This window comes from Microtus ochrogaster, linkage group LG8, assembly GCF_000317375.1.
Source record: "Microtus ochrogaster isolate Prairie Vole_2 linkage group LG8, MicOch1.0, whole genome shotgun sequence".
NCBI lineage: Eukaryota > Metazoa > Chordata > Mammalia > Rodentia > Cricetidae > Microtus > Microtus ochrogaster.
The window spans coordinates 1,736,455-1,743,454 of NC_022033.1; the positions used below are offsets into that span (position 1 = coordinate 1,736,455).

Consider the following 7,000-nt stretch of genomic DNA (forward strand, 5'->3'; position numbering starts at 1 on the left):
TGGTTGTGAGCCACCATGTGGTTGCTGGGAATTGAACTCAGGACCTTTGGAAGAGCAGGCAATGCTCTTAACCGCTGAGCCATCTCTCCAGTCCCAAGACAGAGTTTCTTTATGTAGACTTAGCTGTCCTGGAACTCGCTCTGTAGACCAGTTTCACCTCAATCTCACAGAGATCTGCATAACTCTGCCTCCCGAGTACTAGGATTAAAGGTGATTAAGGTATTTTTCAAATTTTATTTATGTTTATTGGTGTTTTGTCTGTGGTCCACACATGTAAGTTACAGGCAGTTGTGAGTCTTCACGCAGATGCAATCAGCACTCTTAACCACTAAACCATTTCTCCAGCCCTGAAGTATTTTTAAAATGTATCTGTTTATTCTAGGGTAACACACACAAAACAGTGCACAGGAAAGGCCCACAGACAACTCTGTGGAGTCAGTTTTGCCGTCCCACATTTATCAAGGCCCCAGGAAATGAACTCAGGTCCTCAGGCTCCCTGGCAAATGCTTTTATCCCCTCAGCCATCTCATTGGCCCCATGACTGAAGCATTTAACAATTACGTTCAAATACTGACCTGTTTCAATCAAACTGAATGTTATACAAAGTTTGGGACTAAACCCTGAACTGGCCAACTAGTGCTAAGCAGAACATCAGATGTCAACATCCAAATGGAAGCAGGTGATGACCAGGAGACATTGCCTTACACCCACAGTGCCCACAGCAAGTCAAAGTAAACATGCCCAGGGGCTGGAGAGATGGCTCAGTGGTTAAGAGCATTGCCTACTCTTCCAAAGGTCTTGAGTTCAATTCCCCGCAACCACATGGTGGCTCACAACCATCTGGAACGAGGTCTGGTGCCCTCTTCTGGCCTGCAGACACACACACAGACAGTATATAACAAATAAATAAGTAAATATTTTTAAAAAGCATTTCTCAAGGTAGAAACTTATTTAAAACAAAACAAAACAAAAAAAACATGCCCTCAAGTGTCCAGGAGTGGTTTTATAAGTAGAACATAGCTTGATGACCTTCATTTCTCAGCAATGCATTCCACCAAAGCACGGACCTGCCTGGCCAAGGTTCTCTGGACTCTCCACACTGTATTTATGTCGTGTGTAGTGTCACTCCTATGTGTCTTTCTCACCCTGCGGGGGGAGGAGCCAAGGTGCCCTACTGCACCTACCTACATATGGCTACATTTTACCTACATTCTTCTCAGTTACGCTTTTTTAAGGCAAAGCACAGAAGGTAAGAAGAAACAGTGACTGCTCCTAGCTAGCGAACAGCCAGGACCCAGGCCCCTACCTCAAGCCTTCCTCTCTCCCCTCCACAGTCAACTACAGTGAAGGCTGTCACACAGCTTCAACCCAGAGGCATCTGTCCCCATACCTGAACAACTAAGATGAAGCAGGCAAAGCTTTCCAAGAGTATCAGAGAAATCATTTTCAAGATGCAGTAAACTTCATTTTAGGCAGCATAGAGAATTAAAATGCAACAAAAATGTTCTAATCAAAAAAAGAAATAGCAGGGCCCAGAGAGACGGTGGTTAATTTTTGTTGCTCTCTGGGAGTTCTGTTTCCAGCAATCACTGGTACCGCTGAAGTGTACAATATATACACACACACTAAATCTTAAATAAACAAACAAGAAAAGAAAGCTGGGCGGTGGTGGCGCACGCCTTTAATCCAAGCACTCGGGAGGCAGAGGCAGGCGGATCTGAGTTCGAGGCCAGCCTGGCCTACAAGGGCTAGTTCCAGGACAGGCTCCAAAGCTACAAGAGAAACCCTGTTTTGAAAAAAAACAAAAACAAAAGTAAAGTTATATTTTCAATTGCCTTTGTGAACAAGAACTCACAGTATCTCCAAAGGTATGTGGCAGGAATTCAATGGCACTCGGAATTCATAAACTCGGAGGCAGAGACAGGCAGATCTCCAAGAGTTTGAGGCCAGCCTTGTCTACAGAGTGAGTTCCAGGACAGTCAGGACTACACAGAGAAACCCTGTCTCAAAAAGCAAATCCGATTAAAGGCGGTAGTGGCGCACGCCTTTAATCCCAGCACTCAGGAGGCAGAGGCAGGCGGATCTCTGTGAGTTGGGGCCAGCCTGGTCTACAAGAGCTAGTTCCAGGACAGGAACCAAAAAGCTATGGAGAAACCCTGTCTCAAAAAATTCAAAAAAAAAAAAACCCAACAACAACAAAAAACAAACAAACAAATCCTAAGTCCCACGAGGTTTCTGATGTTTGTTTTCTGTTTTGACACGGGAACTTACTCTGTAGCCCGAGTTGCCTAAACCCTCAGTCCTCCTAATTCAGCCTTCCTAAATGCTGGGATTATAAAAACCTTAATATTGAAAGTTAGGCTAAGCAAGATGGAGCACAACTTTAATCCCAGCACTCGGGAGGCAGAGCCAGGTGGATCTCTGGGAGTCTGAGGTCTGCCTGGTCTAGACAGTGTTGCAGGTTATTTGATCACACTGTGCAAAGAGATGTCTCTGTTTTATCTTACCTGCCTAAGGCACCTTCTGATTGGTATAATAAAGAGCTGAATAGCCAGATATCTAGGCAGGAGAGATATGTGGGCCTTCCAGGGTGAGAGAGGAACTTGGGGAAGAATCTACGTGGCAGGAGATTCACCAGCAAGATGCACAGGAAGTCAGACATACGGTATGAGGTAACAAGTCATATAACAGAACGTAGATTAATATAAATAGGTTAATTTAAGTTTTAAGAGCTAGCTGGGAACAAGTCTAAGATAAGACCAAGATTTCATAATAAGTCAGTCTCCTCGTCATTATTTAGGAGCTGGTGGTCAAAACAAAGTCCAAATACAACACCATGAGTTCTGGGACAGTCAGGGCAATGTGGAGAGACCCTGCCTCAAAAATAACCTCCCCCAAAACATGTTTGTTGTATGTTGAAAGTGAGGATGGAGTTCTGTTTAAGATGTGAATTTAACAATGCATAGTGGAATATGCCTTTAATCCCAGCACTCAAACAACAGCAACAAACCCCTCTCACAAAAAAAAAAAAAAAAAAAAATCACAAAAAAAAAAAAAAAAAAAAAAAAGTGAACTCATGGGCAAGATACATAGCTCACTGGGTAAAGGCACTCACTGCCAAGCCCAAAGACTTGAACCAACTCCACCTAGTTGTCCAATGACCTCAACATGTACACGATGAAACATACACACATACATAGAATAAATTTTTAAAACGTAATTTAAAAAAATATATAATGGAAAGAGAATGGAAAACTTGGGGAGGTAGGCATGAGAAGGGAACAAAGAGGATGAATCTGATCAAAGTATATTATGTAACATGTATGAAAATGTCATAATGAAACTCATTAAATGCATAGTTAACATATGCTAATAAAATATACTTAATTTATGCTAATAGTTTTTGTTACATTTTGAGATAGGGTCTTACTATGTGTCCTTTGCAGGCCTAGAACTTGAATTCAGATATTTGCTGGCCTCTCAGAATGGTAAGATTAAAGGTACATATCATCATTCCTTGTTTCACATTCTTTTTAAAACATGTTTATATTGTCAGGCACGGTGGCACACACCTTTAATCCCAACACTTGAAAGACAGAGGCAGGCAGATCTACAATTCAAGTTGGAGCTCAGCCAATGTTACACAGTGAGACTCTGTCTCAAAAACAAAACAACAAAAAGAACATGAATGCCGGGCAGTGGTGGCGCACGCCTTTAATCCCAGCACTCAGGAGGCAGAGGCAGGTGGATCTCTGTGAGTTCGAGACCAGCCTGGTCTACAGAGCTAGTTCCAGGACAGGCTCCAAAGCCACAGAGAAACCCTGTCTCGAAAAACCAAAAATTAAAAAAAATAAATAAAAAAAAAAGAACATGAACTTGCCAGGGGCTGTGGTACAGGCCCCAGGACAGGGGCGTGGAAAGGATGCCAGTTCAAGGTCATTCTCGGCAGCACCATAGTCTACCCTGAGTTATGTAAGATGCTGCCTCAAAAGTAACAACAGAAACATGTGAAGAGCACATCAACTGGTACCCAATACCAATGCCGTGAAAGCATACATACAAATAACATGGCATGCACTGAGCTGGTCGCTTTATGTATTTAAGGATACATATGTACATACACACATATGAAACAATAAAGAAACGGAAATCATGCCGGGCTGTGGTGGCGCACGCCTTTAATCCCAGCACTTGGGAGGCAGAGGCAGGCGGATCTCTGTGAGTTTGAGACCAGCCTGGTCTACAAGAGCTAGTTCCAGGACAGGCTCCAAAGCCACAGAGAAACCCTGTCTCGAAAAACCAAAAAAAAAAGAAACAGAAGTCATGAGTCTGAAAGAGAACAAAGGGGATTTGGAGAGATGAAAGAGAAGGAGGAAATGATATAATTATAATGCCAAAATAAAGCTTTTTTTAATAATGTGAAATTGCGGCTGAGGAAATAGCGCAGAGGTTGATCACTTGTCTGACAGGCATTACACCATGTTCATCTCTAGCAAGGCAAAAGAGAAGAGAAAAAGGAACTCCTGAGTTACGGCGCCTTTGCTACGTAACCCACTGCTCTGTGACCTGCCGCAAGCTACTCGACCTCTCCATTCCTCAGGAATAAGGATGCTAGTGACGGCTGTAAGAATCATGCGTCTAATGATCTAGAACAAATAATTGCTCAAAATTATCGCCCCTTGAGATAAGAGTTATGCCTAGACTGTACCTGGGGCAGACGGGAAGGCAGGTTCCATGGAGGGCATGCAGCCACCCGTTTCCTCATTGCCAGCCTTTACATGGCACCATGGGAGGTGCTGGAGACAATGGAGCCGGTGTCCGCCCAAGCACTCCTGCTCCCCTTACTCACGGCAGTGAACTAACACTTGGAACACCTGTTGCTCGCCAGCGCCCACTGCACACAACTGATCATATGTATCTCCTACTGGTACAGGCGATGTCACCGGCCACAAACAGAAACGAAGGTGGGAGACGGGGCGGGTGGCAGTTAGGAAGGGCGCGCTCTCTGCGGGGACAACTAGGAGCTGCCCAGGACGGGAGACCCCACTCAGGAGCTGTCCTTCCAATATCTCCGACGGTGTGGAGCCAAGCCCGAACGCGGGCCTCCGGGAAGTGTGTATGGAGCCCCACAGAACCACCTGACGTGCCAAGGCCGACCCAAAAGGGATACCCCAAAAGCCTGTCCTCCTCCGGAGACTGAGCTGCCCCAGGACGAGGGCGCAGCGTCTCGGAGGAGCCGGGACCCTCAAGTCGGACTGCGCGCCGCCACCTCCACCTACCTGCTGGGCCCACGGGGCGCGGAGGGGCTGGTTCTGCGCAGAGCTGACGGCCCTGGCTGCCTCCCCGGCACAGGAGTTTGAAGGCTCGCCCGACTCTGCGGAGAGAGAGACAGAGAGAGGACCTCCGACGTGAGGCCACCGCGGGCACCAAGTTTCGCGCGCGCGCCCCGACGGGATGCGCAGCTTACCGACCGCAGCGCGGACGGGAAGCCCCGAGAACGCTGGAGTGCCTCGCGCGCGACCGCGGACCTCGCACGAGTCCCACGGGGGCCCCCGTCCAGTGCACGGTCGTCCACACTCCCGGCGGCGGCGGCCTAGCGCCCCGACTCTCCAGCCCGGGAGCAGCCGGCTGAGGCCTAGGCAGCCCGCGGGCCTCCCTGAGCCCCGTCCTCGCCCGCTCCGCCCCGCCGCGGCCCACTCACCTGAACGCAGTACCCGCAGCGCCGCCGACCCCGCCCGCGGCCCGCAACCAACCCGCAACCCACTGACACCCGGGCGGAAGTGCGGCCCGCGCCTCTCCGACCCACAGCCGGCCGCGCCGCTCGCCGCGCCCCGCGCCGTGTTCGTCATCCGCAGCCCGTCCAATCGGCGCCCTGCCCGCAGGTCGCGTCGGGGGCGGGGCTATGCTGATCACGTTCTCCGTACGGCCTCTCCGTCGGCCCCTTCGGAGTCCGGCCCACACGGGGGAGTGGCGGCGCGTTCAGCCAATCAGCGCTTGGAAAAGGTGGATTTCTGCAGATACTGAAGCTAGGACGAAGGGGGCGGGGGGGGAAGAAGAAGGAAGGGGCGTGGCCTTGGGAGAGGCTAGTTTACAAACAGTGAGTCAGGTGGCTGGGCGTGGACCATCCGGCTGGCGCTGGGCTAGACCCGCCCTTCCACTACGGACCCCCAGAGGTGTTTCTGACGGTTCCTAAGGACTAGACAAACGACCAAAGTCGCCTTGGCCTTCGCGCAACAAACGTGGCTCTACATAGCCTGGGGCCAATTCACCCCTGCAGCTGCCCCGCTGGCCGGTCTCTCCTGTTTAACACCCTTAGGCGCCCTGCGGTTTGCAGTGGCTTCTGGTTAAGGCCAGCAATTTCTGGGCACACGTCTGCAACGGGCATCCTTGCCAGCTGTTTGGCCTCAGGAAAGCTAACTGACCTCCATGAGCACTCAGTTTCCTCTGCAGCCAAGGCTCACCAGGCTCCATATCATTTGAACGGTGGACTGGTTTGAGACAGGTGGGGTGACATGAAACAAGATGGCTACTGGCTCACATAGGACTTTCCCAGTTACAGGAATTGCATAGGGACAGGCGTGTGTGGTCCTGTCCTAGCCAGGACGTTCAGCTCAATATCAGACCAGAGGGAAGTAAGTTAGAGGTCTCTTGTCTTCTACAAACCTTCCGAGAAGCAAGTGAGGTGAGAGAATACTGGAGTCTGGGGCTCCCATAGGTGTCTGCCGGCTTGAGAGCGTGAAGCCAAGGAGGAAGCGAGACCCCTAAGTCCCCCAGAGCCAGCTGCACCTGACGTTTCTCCTAGGCTTTCCAGTTGCTCGACTAACTGGGATTCTTCTAAGCCAGTCTGTGCTTTTGCCAAAGGGTTTCTGAATCCCCCTGAACCACAGATCATGATGTATATATGACCTTCAGCCCGTGCTGAAGGATCCTGCCCCACACGGAGACCCCTGGCTGCCTCTGTGGTCCACTCTGCAGATGCTCCTGCGCTCTGCAAACACAG

General features: G+C 49.6%; 1 protein-coding gene across 2 annotated transcripts in view; it reads right to left on the reverse strand.

The window, feature by feature from the left end:
* Window positions 1-6,015, reverse strand: part of Osbpl2 (oxysterol binding protein like 2) — a 46,926-nt gene extending 40,911 nt beyond the window's left edge. The window contains exons 1-2 of one of the 2 annotated variants that reach the window (XM_026787132.1): window positions 5,702-6,015; window positions 5,280-5,374 (exon numbers count right to left, since the gene is read on the reverse strand). The gene's annotated coding sequence lies outside the window, so the exon portion shown is untranslated. The remainder of the gene's footprint in view (window positions 1-5,279; window positions 5,375-5,701) is intronic. The other variant, XM_005362751.3, reaches the window with a different exon arrangement.
* Window positions 6,016-7,000: the final 985 nt, after the last annotated feature.